Genomic DNA, 20,801 nt, shown 5'->3' on the forward strand with positions numbered 1-20,801 from the left:
ACCTGAACACTTAGGGAGATGCTGGCAGCAGCTCTAAAATATTTAGCGACAGGCAATGAGACAAGCCGGCCGTAAATCCCTCAGTCACAATCTCATGGATCGATAGGGCCACTAATAACATAAATATTTGTGAATTAACTTCTAGGCCTTCCCTAAACTACCACTTCACTCAGCATGAATACAATTATTTATAGCCTAGATTGTAGTGACTCATTTCCCGAGTTTTCATACCAAATTTCATTAAATTCTAGACATGATGTGGGCTTTTGGGCTTATGCCGTGTCAAGCAAATAAGGTGAAATTCTTTACGTTTCGCAGAAAAAATGCTCTGCGTCATCAGAAGAAAATTTCGACTGTCCTCGAGAAAGGCTTCCAAAACAATTATATTCTCTTCAGTCATTTTCTCGTGATGCCTGTACATACATACAGAGGACAGGCAGACAGACAGAGAGAGAAGAGGGAACATTTTTAAGTGCATTTCCTCATTACTGTGGAGACGACCGACACAGAAATACCATTCCTTTTAAATTCTGAAGGATATGCACAGAAAACTCTTATCATAATACACAGAAGATGTAACACATAGTTGAAGGAACCCGACACCATTACACAGAAGCCTCTCATTATTGTTACCAGCACTTTGGGAATAGCTCCTCTCGCTCTCGGCACAAACCATCAATGTCATGTGACTTGTTCTTGACCAAGGATTACGTTAACTTTGGTCTGGGCTTCAACATACAGTGATATCGTAAGGTCTAGTGAGACAGCTAAAAGTGTTTACAAGACGGAGTGTATGTAAAGAAAACGGATGGGGTGGGGAAACAGATGCTAAGAGAAGATAAAATGAAGAGCTCGTCAAAGCAAATGTATCTGCAAAGCTGCAATTATCTTCTCCTCAGTGTCATAAACTGTAAACATAAGAAGCTCTTATTGCAATGATGCGAGTACTGTGGTAACAATGTACTATAAAATACTACTCCAATCAACCACTTCTCTCAGGAAGATACCGTTAGGAGAAGCATTGTCCTCCTCGGAATGCGGAAAACAGCAATGGTAACTTCTTCTGAGTACAATCTGAGGAACGATACGGAAATGCTTTCCGAGTTCTGTTACCTGACTGCAACACTGTGCAGGGACTTTGGATGTCTTTGAGGTGCAATATTTTGAGGGGGATTACTTTGTAGAACCTGCCCCGATATGTCTTGTGAGATGCGGTGCGCAGTGTAGGACCTGTGTCTCCTGGGATATGTTTCACAAAGCTACAAATGGATGATCCTATACTTGTAGGAAGTTACTGTTTCATAAACAAAATTTCTACAATTGTAAGGTTGGTACATTTCAGTACAAGTTTTTCTCTTAGCAGCATATAAGTTATAAGGAACGCCCTGCCATCTGCTGAATATATTTGGAAGCTGGGAACGGTTAGAGAATCAAAGAGTATCTAGCAGGGAATAATATTTTTCCGTGATCAGTGGAAGTGTATACTCTCTGGCTTGACAGGTAGTTATCAGTCATTGCTGCATGCAGTAACATTACTAAGGATGAAAATCTCATATATCAGAATATTAATGGAAGTGTTCGCCGCTTAGCAATCCGCTAAGTACAGAATGTATTGCGGGTTAGGTTAAACCTTCACCTGCAATTATTGGAATCATCATTTAATGGTTTGATTTTACGATTAATTGAAGTTGATCGAGCAGTCCAGCGCAGTAAGGTAATGGCAGCCATTTAATAACTAGGTAATAGCCTCTGAAAGCTAGCCCGAGAGGAAGGTTTGCTATATTTAATAATGTAACTTGAAATATTCAACCTTCTAAAATGTAAGTTCCTACTGTCAATTTCAAACAAGCCTGAAAGCAGTTAGCCTAAATTCGGGAATAGGGAGCGTGACACTCTCTTGAGTTCCCCTTCAACTTGAGTTTCAGGTGACTATGTTTTAACCGTTTTCTGTCTGTAGCTTTGTAACTTAAGTCTTCTCCATCTAGTCACCTCAGTAGTATAGGATTAGCCTCTGTAACGTAGGGTAACTAGGGTTTTAAAAGGAGAGCAAGTGTCTACCTCCGGATCATTTTGATTTTTGGGCCAGTAACTTTAACTTGTGACGTTTTCTTCCCACAAAGGCCCGGTATAGAATGAGTATTCGAGACTCCTGTCAAACGTAATAATTTGTGTTAAGTGGTTAGACCGTGAGAGTTTAAGACAGTGAATGCTGTTTGAATTCTAATGTGTAGGATTGTAGGTGGTGCCTTCGATAGGCCTGGACCTTTCTAAAACTAGGTTTCCTATTGTAAACTTTTAATGGAGCAAAGACACTCTTTTGCCTTTTGATGGTTAAATTATGCCTTTTGGAAGGCGGTAACGTTGTGGTGGAACAAAGGTGCTCTTGGAAGAATTGTACCATATAAATACTTTGTAAAATAAATTGTCAGATCCGTCTCCTGGACTATTAAGCGGACGGAGCAATAATGCTCAAGTAACATTTGTAAAAGTTGGGAGCTTTAAGCTCAGATTGTTGAATTGTGGATTTTTTTATTTCTCCAAAGTGTAACTAGACAGACAAATTAATTCTGTATCCGAAATTTTGTATTGTCGCTGAGCGACTGGTTTTGTTAATATTTGGCATTTGAAAAAAGAAAAGAAAAACAGTCCAAAGGAAGTATAACTTTGATTTTTAAAGCTTTAATTAATATCTTGACTGTAGTATATATATCCATTCATGCCCACACCTTGTGATCCACAAAACACGGTAACACTTTCTTAATGTGTTAACCTCCAGGGTTGGATTTAACCTCGGATTCAGCGAGGGATCCCACCTCTACCGTCTCAAGGGCAGTTCCCTCGAAGCGTCAGACTTTGGGTCGGGGATACAACTGCGAAGGAGAGCCTCATCTGCTATGCTGAACAGGGGTCTTGTAGGAGTATGGGAAGATTGGAAGGGATAGGTAAGGAAGCGGCCGTGGCCTTACGTTAGGTCTCAGCCTGGCGTTTTCCTGCAGAAAAACAGTGAGGAGGGAATCGAACCCCCTCTACTCATTTGACATCCCGAGACTCAGTGTACTTCGTTCCAGCCCTTTTGTAAAATTGCGAGCTTCAAGCTCAGAGGATTAATTGACAAATTTCGTTGATTTTCTGAGTTCTCCTACCTTATATTTAAAGAACTGTACCTGAATCCTTGTTCCGTCACTGAACGACTTGTTTTCTTAATATTTTGCATTTGAAAAAATAGAGAGGAGAAAAGAAATATAACTTTAATTTTAAATATTTTAATTAATCTTTTGATTGTAGTAGATAGAGCCGTTCATGCCCGCACCTTCCTTCACCTCTGTCCACCACGGAATCTCCTTAACAAATAATAATAATGATAATAATAATTGTACCGGGAGGTACACCCTAACGCCGCGCATTTTAATCTAGCGCCTAAATGAACTCCCTTATTGGGGAAACCATGAAACTGGAACTACACCAAATTAGAACTTTACTCACAAGATGTCACCACTAAAATATGATGTAATTTTGTTATCGTGCAGTTTCCTAACCTGTGTGAAATTTTACTTGTTTTGTTTGACATTCATCAAGAAGTTTGGACATTCTCACATAGATGACACTACCAAAAACCTATGATCATGCACCCTGGTGCGAAGTGAAAGGACTTTTGATTTAAAGAAGTTTTGTATTCATAAGGTTTTTTTACTAATTGATGTTCATTTATTTTTGGGTTGGCAAAATTTATCTTTTCTTTCCGCCAGTTTTGAAACCAGCCAATCCCAAATTTCTGTAATTAATTTTCCACCTATCACAGGCTTCTTCTCCGATTCTGAGTGTCACTTTTGAACTCAAGCAATAAAATTCTGTGGGTGTGTCTTGATCTTTCATGAATGATCTCGAACTTTCCCCGAGGGTTTATAAACTGTGGCTTTTCACGTCTCTTGGCCATTTGATCGTCATCTAACTAAGTGTGTGCGTCAAGCAGGAGGCGGGCGGCGCCTCTTTCATCAGGCAGCGGGTACAGTGACAAGGTAATACCCACATAACATATTTCTTGTTGTAGCTAACGCCGCAGTTTAACCCGAGGGAAAGGTCCGACTAATTAACTATGTAACCTACTTTTTTTTAATGTAACTTCTGCCGGCTAATGTAAAAATTTCATAAAATCTTTAAATGTAAATCGGGGATAGAGAGTGATGTACCCTCTCGAGCTCCCCTTCATATTGGTTTGAGGTGACTACGTTTTGTAACTGGGTTTCTTCCTTTCCGTAAGGTCTTAATTTATTCTGATACCAGTCACCTCCATAGTTTGGGAATAGCCCCTGTGTCATCGGCCTAGTGCCCTTTAGGTTTTAAGTGTTCATATCTAGGAGTGCAAGTATTCGCCTCCATTCATTTTGTGTTCGGGCCATTAATTTAACCGTTTTTCCTTTTACATGAAGGCCCAGTAGGTTGGGTATTAAATACCCCTGTATAATCATTTTCCTATTGTATGCTATGCCTCAGAGACCAGAATTTGTAAGTTGACGTTGCCTTGAGTAGGCTTTGAAAACTGAGAGCCTGTTAGCGCTTTTTCAAAATTTTTGTAAGATTAATGAACGCCTCTTGAAGGCTAGGTGTTGTAATTTCGGGGAGCAAGTACTCTGTGAATTTGAACAAATTTGTGCTCGTTTGTAAATTTGAGCTGGGAGCTTGAAGCCCAAGAGTGTTAAAGTTCTGAAAACTTGGATTTTTCTATTTTGTACCTGAAATGTCATTGTTATCCCACTAAGTGAAAATTTGTTAAGTTTGTTGTTTTTCAAAAATATAACCTTCAGTTTACGTTTTAAATTCAATTCTTGATATTGTAGTTAGACCCATTCATCCCGGCACCTTCTTTCACCTCTGCGATCCACGATAAAACACCGGAATAATAATAATAATAATAATAATAATAATAATAATAATAATAATAATAATAATAATAATAATAATAATAATAAGCTAACACAGGATTTATGTTATGTCGTCTTGGTGCATAAAACGATTACACATAAGCATTATGAACAGGGTGTTAAATATAATTAAATATACGTCAATACAAAGTCAACAATTCGATGCAGGCAAAAACCTGTTTTAATTTTAGCCTGTCATTCTCATGAACTTCATAACAAGACGAACTTTTTGCGGCTATGATCAGTCAGTAACGAGAAATAGTTGTTTCACGAAATGTAGAAAAACCTTTTCCATAAACATCGTACGAAATAAAATCTTGGTATACAGATCAACAAAAAGTTACTTTAAGATGTATTAAATTTTGGTAACAATCATATCAATACCTTTCATGTTATGAATTTCCAAAGTGAGTGCTTCGTTGGAAATTTAAAAAATGCCGGCACTTTATTCGTTCAAACGGCGTAAAAATTTTAACTGGGTACGATAAAAAAAATTTACTCTACACATATAAACGTATAACGAAATGAGCTAAACTTGGGTGTAGTTTGTTTCTGCGTGCGGCAAAGGATAAGCGTTTTATCAACGTATTAACTCGTATGTCTATACTTTTTTCCAAGACAATAGTGGGCTCTTCGATACATCCACATTTCGAAATCTTGCAGGTAGTTCTTTGACTAAGCTTTTAGTATCCATCCTTTGATACCTAAAGCAGCAGTGGTACGACAGAAAACTTCACAACGCGTCAAGGAGATTCGAATAGGAAGTCCCCGTTACACACAAGATGATTTCAGAAGGAAAAATTCTTGTCCGCCTCTATGGTGTAGTGGTTAGCATTATTAGCTGCCCCCCTCCCCAGGAGGCCTGCGTTCGATTCCTGGCTCTGCTACGAAATTTGAACTGAGTAGAGGGGGTTCGATTCCCACCACAGCCATCCTCGAAGTGATTTTCCGTGGTGTCCCACTTCTCCACCAGGCAAATGCCGGGATGGTGCCTAACTTAAGTCCACGGCTGCTTAGTTCCCTCTTTCTTGTCTATCCCTTCCGATCTTCCCATCCCCCCACAAGGCCCTTGATCAGCATAGCAAGTGAGGGCGCTTGGGGAGGTACTCGTCCTACATCTCAGGTGTGTCCCCTATCCAAAATCTCACGCTCCAGGATATTGCCCTGGAGGTGGTAGGGGTGGGATGCCTCGCAGTGTCCGAGGGAAAAACCAACCCTGGAGGGCAAACGGATTAAGAGAAAAAGAAAGAAAGAAAGAAAGAAAGAAAAGAAGAATTCTTACAGAGATGATTCTGGTTTTTGACCTCTACATCAGGGCCCATTCATGCGATGACCATCATCCCAAGTATCTGAAATGTAACGCTCTGTAACTGTGTTTTTGCCCAGGATGATAAAAACGTCGTTTAATTCGCTGATTGCCGTGAATGTGGGTTTCTGATTTTTTTTTAAGGCCGAACTTCTTGCTTTCTTCGCTGATCCTGTTCAAAATGAAGTGAAGGTTTGTAAACGAATATCACTGTCTCATCCACATAACGGATTGTTTTGTTTGCTTCTCGTTGACCTTGGTTCCTTTATCAGCTTCAAGACCGATTCTAAAAATAGCTGCAGAGTACGAAGCAAGATATAACCGCGCTTCGCGACTTTTATTCTGTTCTTTTCGGTATCGTGGACTCCAATTTTGATCTGACGTTTCTGATTCCAGTATTTACAATTTCTATATGAACCGAATGCCTTTGCTGGCGAGATGTAGTGTTTACAGTGTACTATGTCTTCTGGTATGGGCTATATCAAATTTGTTACTTTCATTGACCTGTCTCAGTCTCATCCTTGGCTTTGACATTATGAAACTGACTGAGGTATGAGTGATGCTAGTAATACCAGTGTTTATGCAGCCAGTCCCTGTTATGAATGGTGTGAAAATATCGCTCATAGGGTCGGTTGGTGCGTGCCTTTCAGTGGGCTTGGCAGACTGATATGTAATAGCAACGGCTGGCTCGGTGAGGAAAGCAACAGGAAACTACCTCACTCCTCATTTCCCTAGTACGCCTCTTCAGTGACGCCTAGGCTATTTATGACAGCTGTTGGCAGAGCTGCAGAGGATCAAACCAGCGTTCGGGCCGAATATCCAACATACAACAAACATGTGAACCGAATCAATTTAAACAGTGCAATGGAGAAGCGTAGGTTACCAGTGAAACTACGAGATTCACCAGTACTACATAGCAGAAGCAGAGGAATACCTAATGAAGAAGGCTATCCCACGCAGATAGAGATGAAACGTAACCTACAAAATTGCTAGGTATAAATGGAGGTTTATGGAGGCGCTTGATTGAGTCAGATACACTTACACACTTGGTATCTTAGATACATCACCTTTGGCATCACACGAGTGCGGCCCTTGTTTGAATCCTGGCTTGCAGGATTCTAAAAATGAAAGATTGCGTTCTCATAGTTTGGATTCCAATTTAGTATAAGTCACCTGGTTAAAGGAATGAATGAAACCCCCATCTAGCGGCGAGGATAGGAATTGTGCCGGCTGCCGAAGCCTGTCGCACCCCTCTGCGGCAATGATTAATGAATGACAGATGAAATGTAATGATATTGGAAAGTGTTGTTGGAATGAAATATGACACAGAAAACCGGAGTACCCGGAGAAAAACCTGTCCCGCCTCCTCTTTGTTCAGCACAAATCTCACGTAGAGTGACCGGGATTTGAACCACAGAACCCAGCGCTGAGAGGCCGGCTCGCCACCGCCTGAGCCACGGAGGCTCTCTTAAAATTTAATAGTCAAAATCCCATTTCTGACCCGGTCGAATGACTGGAAACAGGCTGTGGATTTTCATTTTTCAGCTGGTTAAAGGAATCACAAAGTTGACAGTTGCGCAAAGGTGCGTCCACACCAAGATTTTTCCGTCAACCTTCTTAAAAAACAATATAGCGTGTTCGTAAACTTTTCTGCCATGTGTATAAATAAAATATTTTAAACTTGTTTAAATGAAACTTTTCATGTTTCCGCAAACATTTGGTTTCGCATACGCGCGAAAACGTAATTAGAAGCATGCAAATTCCTAGCCCGGAATACGATGATTTCTTGTTTCTTCTAAAAATTGACCATCAATTCGCAAGTGAAATTTCTAATATGCAGTATTTTAAATTCTGTTTTATATTATTTAGATATGTTCTAATTTAGTTTCATTCCCAGCTTCGCGATTTGCTTAAGAATCTAACCTGTCGTAATAATTTGCATATAATCAAAATATTATCCTAACTAGGTTATATGAAGATTTTCTTTATGTCGTACCTTTAGCAGTTCCTTGATGTTGTTGTATAAACATTGACACACTGCAGGCACAATAACTAAAAATTAATGTTTCGATACTTTAGAGCAGTGATGGCGAACCTTTTCCAACTAGTGTGCCATTTTAACTCTGTCTTATTATTCTCATCTGTTGACTGTGCCACTTGTTATTTTTTTAATTTCCATTACGGGATGTCTACAACATGCACCCCCCCCCCCGACTTCCTTTCTAAATTCCCGATTATGTTTCATAATATGTTATTTATTTATTCATTTAACTGATTCATTCATTTATTTATTTATTATACATATATCTTGTAAATACATTTGATTGCATGTTCCGTGGGTCTGCACCCCATTTATGGCCACGGTGGTTTCCCCACTCCTAAGCCTCTCCTATCCCATCGTCGTCACAAGACCTATCTGTGTCGGTGCACGTAAAACAATTTGTAAAAAAAATTATTAGATATAAAAATCTTCACTTCACTTCATTAGCTTCATTATCTTTCCATGTTGTAGTTTGTACGCTCAACAATTGAACTAATGTCTCCTTCATCAAATTTCCATAAGGAAATTAAAAAAACAGCCATCCTTGTTTGTAAGGTCACATTCATGCTTTCATCAAAACATACTGCATACATGTGGGAGTTATCCAAATTAGCTTTCAACTGCTCCGAAACTTCTTCACTCATTTTTATTATTCTATCCTTGACAGCAGTTCAGCTGGGTGGCATTCTTTAATTCTGTTAATTATTAGTTGTTTTTTGGGAGAATTTTCAAATAATGTGTCAAACATCAATAAGAAACTTTATTTCAAAAACTCACCGTCAGAAATCGGTTCCCATGCATGCTGTACTGTGCAGTGAGACAGATAGAAACAGCCCCACTGATATTACGCCTTGGCCGGAAAGTTGATACAAAAGAACTCGTTTGTTTTGTGTAATGTTGGATATTTTGGGAAACAAACTCTCTTCTTTCTTCATTTGAAATGGAACAAACATTTGAATGACCAGTCTCGAAATTGCGCTTTACATTAAATGTGGGGGGTAAAATTGTTTTCGAACACAGGCAAAACATATTTTTATCAGTCCGAATTCCCTTGGCCAGAGTACTTGAAAAAATACGGTCACCACCTTTGTTAAGTTTCTGTTCATTTTGGCACTGAAAACATGTTTGCGACGTCCGTATACAAAACCACCAGAAAACGACACTATCTCACTTGACTTCCGGACCTATGAGTGTAGCAGTTGCCATATTGCACGTCCGAATGGAACTAGTATTGAGATTTTCGATATTTATTTCTTACACGTGAAACACTATAGTACAAGACGTATATATAAAATATTATGTTCATGTGGCGTGCCACCGAAATCATGTTCGCACGTCACCTAGTGACACGCGTGCCATAGGTTCACCATCCCTGATACATAAGTGAAGTGTAGAGGTCGCAAGTTGCTAGGAATCTTAAATTTATAACAAGTCTGTCATTAATGGACATGGATTTCCTATAATTTGTAACAGTTCCTGCAATATTAATAATCTTGACCATAGTGGCCGGTATTTGATCCGTATTAATTATATTTATTTACATAAGTCTAGTACATGTTTCGGGAATCTATATGCATTCCCTTCATCAGCTAGTCAAATTAAAATTAAAATTCCTATACACAAAAAGACCTGGTAAAAAGTGGGGGGTCCCCATTAAGAAATCCAAAACTATTGCCTATACAATTTAACATTTTTAAAATCAATGTGTGGATGCATGGAATTAAATTCCATCTAGTCGAATAGGATAAAACACAATAGAATAGAGTCTGTATGCATTAAAATATTGAGCACTATGTACTTGTTGTGGCGTTAAATCACTGTGTACTTGAAGATCCGATAATTTCTTGTAAAATTCAATTGGAGTTGAGAATAAAAGAAATAGTGCAAAAACTTATTATCATGCCGAAACCATCCGATAATGGGCGTGTTATGCAGCCAGGTGATGTGAGCTTAAAATGATCTGTATGAGGGAGAAGTAAAATAGAATCTATAATCGGAAGACAATAACAAACAAAATGAGAATACAACGCGTAAAATTATATTAAAACTAACCAATATAACGATACAAGAAGTACGCGAGGCTGTCATATAACTATTAAGGATATATAAAAGCGGCTGAGGTTGTTCGGCGACTGACTGCGGAGTTACAGTGGGCGGCGCGGTGAATGGACGGAGGGGAGAGTACTGCCCCTGTGTGCTAACGTCATACTTCCCTTTTTACGCGTTTTTCTTCCTTCTCTTTTGCTCTCGCGTATTGCGTCACCAATTTAAACAACAGATTATCCTCTGCCATGTGCTCGTTAAGGCTATTTTCATTATCAAATTTTGTAACATGTAAATTTCTAACTTTTCAAGGGTATTCATTCGTTTACCTTTGGTGTAATAGAACCATGTCCCGTTCAATATTAGTGAAGTGATGATTATTTTCGTGCATGTGTTCGCACATAGCAGAGTATCTAGAATGTCTTCGTGCATTCACATGCGCTTTATACCGCACCGACACACTCCTTCCCGACTGTCCTATATACTTTTGTCGCAGTCTTGGCAAGACAATTTATATACTCCCGGTGTGCTACTGGTGTTTACGCTATTAGAGTTGAATAAAATTGTATTATTATTATTATTATTATTATTATTATTATTATTATTATTATTATTATTATTATTATTATTATCGGTCCTAAAGGATACGTGGATGTTATGTTTCCTAAAGAGTTTAACCAAGCCACATGATTGTTTGTTAATATATGTGAATGTTGCAAATTTCTTCTTTTCTTTCCTATTTACAAGCAGAGTGTTAGGTCTATTCATGACCTTACTCTTTATCCTGTTGACATAGCTCGTAGGGTAACCGTTTTTTTTCTGGCAATATCTTGGATAATGTTTATCTCTTTTTTAAATTCACTTCTATCTAGTGGTGTTCTTACTGCTTTATTAATCAGGCTATAAAATGCCGCTTTCTTGTGTTCTCCCGTGTGGTTTGACTCTCCTGATAACAATATCTGTATGTACAGGCTTTCTGAATACATGATAAACAAGGTTTTTATTTTCTCTAGTTACTGTTACATCTAGCTAGTTTAGACTTTTATTATCTTCCGATTCAATTGTAAACGTTATGTGTTTATCTAAGTTGTTTTTAATGGTCTAACAACTCGCTTGGTTTGAGGTCCTGTTCGTTAATGATGACAAATGTGTCATCAACAAACCTCAACCATAAATCTAATCCTCCTATTTTACCGACTAGTATATTAGATTCCATGTGGTCCATATATATATCCGCAAGGATGCCAGACGCTGGTGATCCCATGGCCAACCCATTAACTCGTTTATACACGTTGTTATTAAAAGTAAAAAAGTTGTTTTCTAGTGTGAACATTAATAAGTTGATGAATTCGTCTATCTCTACTTTACTCAGAGGGCTGTGTGTATTGAAGTTTTCTTTAACAATGTTAGCAGTCTCCATAATCGGGATGTTCCAGTACATATCTTTAACATCAAAGCTATGGATGGTATTATGTTGCGATAAAATGGCGTTTTTTGTCCTATCACAAAAATCTGTGGTATTGCGAAAGCTGGTGTCTACATTAGATCTTTAAGCCGCTTTTATATATCCTTAATAGTTATATGACGTAAGTGTACTTTTGAAACTTAATTCAAAACGCCTTTCCAATATGTTGCCACAGTTTGCGTCTGCGCTTTGTTCTAATTGTGGTCACTAAAATAATGAAAGCCACAGCTGTAAGTATTTCGTTCTTCCTGACGTCACCCATTGTAACCTCACAAACAGCTTTTTCTGGTGTGGACATAACATTGAACAAGTTTGTTGAGAAATGTTTCAATTAACATTGTGTATTAACTTTGTTTTGTAACATTGTTTGTTAACTATGATGTGCCTAAAACAGCATGCCTGTTTGTTCGCTACGACTTGCAGACGGAATACTGGAATATGTAATCCTCCGTAATCTTACTATATATCAAAATGGATGTATGTATATGTGTGTTTAAATGTCACATCTCCCCCTAAACCACTGGATAATTTCAATCAAATTTTGAAACTTATTCTTTGCTATCTGGAGACGAGCACTGTGGGGGTAAGCCACCTCTAGCCACCTTAGGGGTGGGGTTTAAGGGGGTTAGGTAAAAAAATGATCGAAAATAGTGTCGAATCCATAGTTTTGGGGGTCGCTGAGGTGAATAGTGGCACTCCCGAATTTTTAAAAGTCAAATTTCTGCTCCCAAGTTCAGCCTCCTGGGGTGGGGGGTGATGGGGGAGTTATACATAAATATAAACGAAAATGGATGTATGTATATATGTGTGTAAATGACACATCTCCTCCTAAACCACTGGACCAATTCCAATCAAATTTTGAACACTTATTATTTGCTATCCGGAGACGAGCACTGTGGGGGTAAGCCACCTCTAGCCCCCCTAGGAGTGGTGGGTTAGGTGGTCAGGTAAAAAATAATCGAAAATAGTGTCGAATCCGTAGTTTTGGGGGTCGCTGAGGTGAATAGAGACACTCCCGATTTTTTAAAAGATTTCTGCTCCCATTTGGGTGCGGAGCGAGGGGGGACTGATGATGAATGTATGTGTGTAAATGACACATCTCCTCCTAAACCACTGGAGCAATTTCAATCAAATTTTGAAACTTATTCTTTGCTATCTGGAGACGAGCACTATGGGGGTAAGCCACCTCTAGCCCCCTTAGGGGTGGGGGATTAGGGGTGTCAGGTAAAAAATAATCGAAAATTGTGTCGAATCCATAGCTTCTGGGGTCGCTGAGGTGAATAGTGACACTCCCGATTTTTTAAAAGTCAAGTTTCTGCTCGCATTCGGGTGGGGGGGGAGGGGGGACGGATATATAAATTTAAACGAAAATAGTGCCGAATACATAGTTTTCGGGGTCGTCGAGGTGAATTATACACAGCGGATTTTTAGTGTCAGGAGACAAACCACGTGGGGCTAAGACAGCCCAGGAAACCTTAGTGGCGGGGGGGGGGGGCAGAAAGGGTGTCAGATATACAAATTAACGAAAATAGTGTCGAATCCATACTTCTCGGGGTCGCTGAGATGAATAGTGACACTCCGGGATTTTTAAAGTCCAAGTTCAGCCCCCTTTGGGGTGGGGGGTGAGGGGGGAGTGATATATAAAAATAAACGTAAATGGATTTATGTATACATGTGTGTAAATGACACATCTCCTCCTAAACCACTGGACCAATTCCAATCAAATTTTGAACACTTATTATTTGCTATCCGGAGACGAGCACTGTGGGGGTAAGCCACCTCTAGCCCCCCTATGAGTGGGGGGTTAGCGGATCAAGTAAAAAATAATCGAAAATAGTGTCGAATCCGTAGTTTTGGGGGTCGCTGAGGTGAATAGTGGCACTCCCGACGTTTTAATATTCAAATTTTAGCACCCATTTGGGAGGGGAGCGAGGGGGGACTGATGATGGGTGCATGTGTGTAAATGACATATCTCCTCCTAAACCACTGGAGCAATTTCAATCAAATTTTGAACACATATTATTTGCTATCTGAAGACGAGCACTGTGGGGGTAAGCCACCACTAGCCCCCTTAGGGGTGGGGGTTAGGGGGTTCAGGTAAAAACATAATCGAAAATAGTGTCGAATCCATAGTTTTTGGGGTCGCTGAGGTGAATAGTGGCACTCTTGATTTGTTAAAAGTCTAATTTCTGCTCCCATTTGGGTGCGGGGCGAGGGGATGACTGCTGATGGATGTATGTGTGTAAATGACACATCTCCTCCTAAACCACTGGAGCAATTTCAATCACATTTTGAAACTTATTCTTTGCTATCTGGAGACGAGCACTGTGGGGGTAAGCCACCACTAGCCCCCTTAGGGGTGGGGGCTAGGGGGTGTCAGGTAAAAAAAAATCGAAAATTGTGTCGAATCCATAGTTTCTGGGGTCGCTGAGGTGAATAGTGACTCTCCCGATTTTTTAATATTCAAATTTTAGCACCCATTTGGGAGGGGAGCGAGGGGGGACTGATGATGGGTGCATGTGTGTAAATGACATATCTCCTCCTAAACCACTGGAGCAATTTCAATCAAATTTTGAACACATATTATTTGCTATCTGAAGACGAGCACTGTGGGGGTAAGCCACCACTAGCCCCCTTAGGGGTGGGGGTTAGGGGGTTCAGGTAAAAACATAATCGAAAATAGTGTCGAATCCATAGTTTTTGGGGTCGCTGAGGTGAATAGTGGCACTCTTGATTTGTTAAAAGTCTAATTTCTGCTCCCATTTGGGTGCGGGGCGAGGGGATGACTGCTGATGGATGTATGTGTGTAAATGACACATCTCCTCCTAAACCACTGGAGCAATTTCAATCACATTTTGAAACTTATTCTTTGCTATCTGGAGACGAGCACTGTGGGGGTAAGCCACCACTAGCCCCCTTAGGGGTGGGGGCTAGGGGGTGTCAGGTAAAAAAAATCGAAAATTGTGTCGAATCCATAGTTTCTGGGGTCGCTGAGGTGAATAGTGACTCTCCCGATTTTTTAAAAGTCAAATTACTGCTCCCATTTGGGTGGGGGCGAGGGGTACTAATATATAAAATTAAACGAAAATAGTGTCGAATACATAGTTTTCGGGGTCGTCGAGGTGAATTGTACACTCCGGATTTTTAGTATCAGGAGACAAACCACGTGGGGATAAGACAGCCCAGGAAACCTAGGGGCGGGGGGGGGGCAAAGCGGTCAGATATACAAATTAACGAAAATAGTGTCGAATCCATACTTTTCGGGGTCGCTGAGATGAATAGTGACACTCCGGATTTTTTAAAGTCCGAGTTGAGCCCCCTTTGGGGTGGGGGTGAGGGGGGAGTGATATATAAAAATAAACGAAAATAGTGTCGAATACATAGTTTTCGGGGTCGCCGAGGTGAATTGTACACTTCGGATTTTAGTATCAGAAGATAAACCACGTGGGGGTAAGACAGCACAGGAACCCTTAGGGAGGAGGGGGTCAGATATACTAATTAACGAAAATAGTGTCGAATCCATACTTTTCGGGGTCGCTGGGATGAATAGTGACACTCCGGGTTTTTGTATCAGGAGACAAACCACGTGGGGGTAATACACCCCAAGAAACCTTAGGGGCAGGGAGGAAGGGGGCTCAGATACAAAAATCATCAAAAGTAGTGTTGAATCCATACTTTTCATGGTCGCTGAGATGAATAGTCACACCCCGGAATTTTTTAAGTCCAAGTTCAGCCCCCTTCGTGGTAGGGGGCGATGGGAGTGTGATATATAAAAATGATCGAAAAGAGTGCCGAATTCATAGTTGTCGGGGTCGCTGAGATGAATAGCAACACTCCGGAAATTTTTAATGTCCAAGTCAGCCCTCTTCGTTGGGCGGGGGGTATGGGGGAGTGATATATAGAAATAATAGAAAATACTGTCGAATACGTAGTCTTTGGGGTCGCTGAGACGAATAGTGACACTCCGGAATTTTAGTATCAGAAGACAAACCACGTGGGGGTAATACACCGCTGGAAACATTAGGGGCGGGGGGCGAGGTGGTGAGATATACAAGTCATCGAATGTAGTGTCGAATCCATATTTTGGGGGGTCGCTGAGATGAATAGTGACACTCCGAAATTTTTTAAAGTCGAATTTCAGCCCCCATCATAGTGGGGGAGATGGGAGAATGATATATAAAAATAATCGAAAATAGTGTTGAATACATTGTTTTCGATTTCGCCGAGGTGAATTGTACACTACGAAATTTTAGTATCAGAAGACGAACCACGCAGGGGTAGGACACCTCAGGAACCCTTAGGGGCAGGGTTGCGAGGGGGCTGAGATATAAGAATCATCGAAATTAGTGTCGAATCCATACTTTTCGGGGTCGCTGAGATGAATAATGGCACTCCTGAATTTTTTAAAGTTCAGCCCCCTTCGTGGTGGGTGGCAATTGCAGAGTGATATATAAAAATAAACGAAAATAATTTTGAATCCATAGTTGTCGGGGTCGCTGAGATGAATAGTAACACTCCCGATATTTTAAAACTCAAAGTTTAACCCCATTTAGTGGGGAGGGGGAGTGAGATATAATAATAATAATAATAATAATAATAATAATAATAATAATAATAATAATAATAATAATAATCGAATATACAGCCTAATCCATAGTCTTCCGGGTCGCTGAGATGAATAGTAACATTTCGGATTTTTAGAGTCCAGCTTCAGCCCCCTTTTGCATAGAGGGTGAGAAAGGTGGAAAAATAAATTGTCAAAAATGCCCACCTTTTTCATAGAGGCTGAGAAAGGGTGAAAAAATAAATTGTAAAAAATGCCCAAGGTAATAGACGTGTGTATGTTCCAGTATAACTTTCAAGTATGACTTACCACCTGGAAAACATACTGTGGGAGTAAGACGCCCCTAGAACCACTTCGGAAGCGGGTGAAATATATAATCCATATTAATAAATAGAAGTCAGTTTGGCGCGATCTATATATACTGTACTATACATATATAAATTAAGGCATAAAAATGAAAACAGACGTGAATTAATGAGACCATTCTAGGCATCCTAGAAATTTCAAATATGGTACCAGACAACCTGATGTCTTCAGGATCCCTAAAAAAAACACTAAAATTTTCAAAATTCTCTGAGAGGGACACGTTGGGAGTTTCAAATCTGCATAAGAACACAGTCGGTGATATTTATCCTGAACGATAACCTATAGGTTTCATGGGTTTAAAAGTTTCCTGAAAGTCCTAATTTTTAACCCCCTCCCCCATATCAAGAGGGCAGCACAATCTCCCAGACGAGTTAGAAAATATAAATTTGGCAAAATTATAGCTTTTTGCCTGTAACCGATGGAAAATTTACGAGATGTTTAAAAAAAATATTTTTACCCCTAAAAGTATCGAAATATGGAGGCAATTTTAATGACGGTGCAGACCTTCCTTTCGAGGTATTTGGTGGCTAAACGGTAAGTCGTATCACAAAACGGATGGGACAATTTTTGTCCAATTTGGAGTGATCTACAACTTTGGTCCTATGACTTTTTGTCGTATCTCTACCCCTTATGTTAAATTTGGCTCTGTTCCTGGATTTACCTAAATTTTGCACTTTCTACACGTATAATTGATGGTTTGATTCACTTATAGGAAGGATGGGATCATCAAATTCTGCACGAATATTCTCCCACCCAGCCAAATTCTATGTTTGAAGCTGTCGCATAAGTATCTGAAAAGTAATTCACTGTGTGAAAACCTTACACAAATTTCACCCTATTCAACGTTTCTAAAATAATCTTGTCTTTAAATAGATGAGATACGAGGAAATATCATGGGGCCAGCCTGGGGCCAGCCATTGAGATAGCTAAATGAGGCCAGAGTCGTCTTTTTATACAATCCGTTTTTCAATATGAATGTACCGTTTAGCAGCAGTTATTCTGTAAATGAAGGTGAACATGCATATACTTCCGTATGTCGATCTACATTTATTAATTTAAGCCGATTTGCAGCGATCTAGATAGGGGTGTGTCTTACACTGTAATTAATACTTTACAAATCAATAGTGACCCTCAGCAGGAGGGCGTCTGCTGTTGTGATCAGTACTCCCCACATCGACTTCAACTAGCAATAGGAATGGGGTAGTTCTCCAACGCCTGTGTACCATTGTAATGCATAATTCCCTTCTTGATTTGACTAGCAGAAGGCAAGGGAGCGTGCATTTTTTAAACTCTTTTACCTGATTCTCTCTATAATTAGGTATTGGTGCCCCCGATTGTAAACAAATTTACCCATCAAAATGTGACTGACGTTACGCATAGTGAATTGCGGCTGACAAGTGGACCTGTCGTTATCATCACAACTCTACAACTCGCACTTCACATTGGAAACAACGTCTGCAGACATCCCTGTGCTTTTTGTCGGATAACGCCAAGAGACATGCAATTTAACACTTTTTATTCACTTCATGTACAGCAATTTACTTCGATATCCGTATACATTGTAGAATACCGTTGAGCCGTATCCTGCCGGCCCATAAAAATAATTAGAATATTATTTGACCCAATATGTAAAATTTATTCATAAAAGTTACAGTCTAACATGTTAAAGCATCGTATCCCAAGATAGTCGATACCGGATATTGAGCAAGACAGTGAGTGGCTGGACATTGCTTCATATTTCCGTATGACCGTGAGAAAGGATGGCGTAACCAAGCGCTGGCAAGGATCGACAGGTGTAGTTGATGCTGACTAAGCAATATATTTCAGCCAATGGGAAATTAAGGACTTGGGAAACATGGAGGCTACACCGCGCCAAATCTTAATTCCAGAATGATCAACGTGCTCAGTTGCTAAAGTCAGTTTATGTCAGTAATCGGTTTTCCACAGTTTCAGAAGTCAGATATATTTGGAAATGTAATATAAAAATTGGTGGAAGAGATTTGCTAGTGTTTGAGCTGTGTTTTGTAAATATATCACTGTAAGTATTGTGTCATCATATACGACGAATTTTCTGATTGGTGGTTGGTTCAGACACCCGGGAACCTCAGCATTATTGGCGTCACCGAAGCCTCCTCAGTAACCCAAGCTCTGGAGAGCGTCACTTTGTGTTAAATGCTTGGATAGTGCGGAAGCACAAACTCTGATTGGTGATCGTGGTTAACGTGGTGTTATTCCAGTAACAGTAACTGGTTCTCAATGATACTTTAAATTGTGCAGTAGGAAGATTTTACTGTACTTGAGTAAATGGAATAGTATAATTTTGGCAGAGTTTACTTTCAATCGATACAGACAGTGCTTAGTGACCGCTGTGTAACAAGTGTAGTGGAAACGTGCTATTGTTTCACTACTTCGCGACGGGCGCGTTTCGTGAGGAACTTCCGTAACGAACCGTGTGCTGCTTTTTAAACTGTATTCTCACCCTTTAAGTGAAGTGTGTGATATATATGTGAATCAGTGTGTTTAGCTGATCTTTTAAAGAGAAAGGGTATTTCGGCTCGTAGCATTGAGCAGCGAAGATATTGTCAACCAAAGTCTTCTGTGTTCCAGTGAATATTTCCAGCAAGATGATGGCTACAACCGTAGAAGAAGGAAGTGTATTCCCACATGCTAATACTGTGATTGACATGGAGTAGATCACTAAATTAGCAGGGATGTAAGCTGCTATCCTGGTATCTCGAGAGTCGTCATGTAAATACAGTAAGGCGCATGTGTTATTTATGGCATGATATGTAAATTATGTTAAGGTACTAGGGCAGTGTAGATAGGATTTTTAATTTTCATGTAAAGTAAGCCTGACGGCATGTGTTTGTTTAATTTTGTTACGATGATAGATTCGGATAAGAGAATAATGCATGTTTATTTTATTTTCATTTTGCTTTATGATTAGATGTTTGGGAAAATGAGGGATTGATAGGATTAGTTGTGGTTTATTTACATATGTTACTTAGTATAGGATATTCCGAGTTTTATTTATATTTATATGCTAGAAGGGCTAGATTGACAGGTTCATCTTCGTACAACGTTCAATACGTATTAGTTCATTTCATTTCGGTTATTCAGAGAGACAGATATAGATATTTCTGCATGACGCATGATTTCATGGAAGCTGATTGAAGGAGCTGCAGAACGTCGTTGTTAAAATAAGATCTTTGAGTTAAGTTGGATTCTGTTTTACCTGATGGTCTGTAAAGGACACGAAATGAGTCTCATAATGTGGAAGACCAATGGGATTTATCAGAAATAATGAGATAAAAATTGCATGCCGAATTATAATGTATTGATGCAGGATGATTGTATGCCTGACAAGACAAAGAATATTGTGCAGATGTGTGTGCCTGCTAAGTGTCTTCTGAGTGTATATTGTGATCAGAATGGACAGTATAAATTCCAGACTATTGAGTGTGATGATATTCAATGGTAAAAGCATGCTAAGAAGGTATGAATATACGTGAGTTTCCGTGTAGCCGGCGAAAGGCGTTATCTCATGGCAAGCTGATTCCTGGCCTGTGTTTATCTGTAGGTGTGAAGGAGACGGTATTTCCTTGTGGCGGCCTCGGGAGACAAAATCCAATCTTTAGCATAGTGGAGTTCAACATTTCTTTTCAGCTCGTAATCTACCCGGAAGTACATGACGGATGACCGCGCTGTTGAGCGCTCAAATGCAGCAGAAGGAGGCAATGTTGCCCATTGCTTTCTTTATGATATCAAGGGTTATTTATATGTCTTTCCCTTACAGGATGATGTTTTACATTGTTATTTGTGATTGTATACTTGTCTCGTTGTTTTAAATAGGGAACAGCCCGAGTGCTGAAGTATTGATGGTTTATCTAGTTCTGTCTAGATCTTTTGCAGTGAACCGGGTTTCACATTAGAATCTGTGTAGCATTTAAGACTTTATTCGATATCCGATGTATATATATATATATATATATATATATATATATATATATATATGTGTTTAGTTTGATTATTTGAATTGTTGTAAATACAGTATAGGATATGCCCCTAGTATTTTGCATAACTTACATAGCGTCCAT

This window comes from Anabrus simplex, chromosome 1, assembly GCF_040414725.1.
Source record: "Anabrus simplex isolate iqAnaSimp1 chromosome 1, ASM4041472v1, whole genome shotgun sequence".
In the NCBI taxonomy this organism is placed as follows: domain Eukaryota; kingdom Metazoa; phylum Arthropoda; class Insecta; order Orthoptera; family Tettigoniidae; genus Anabrus; species Anabrus simplex.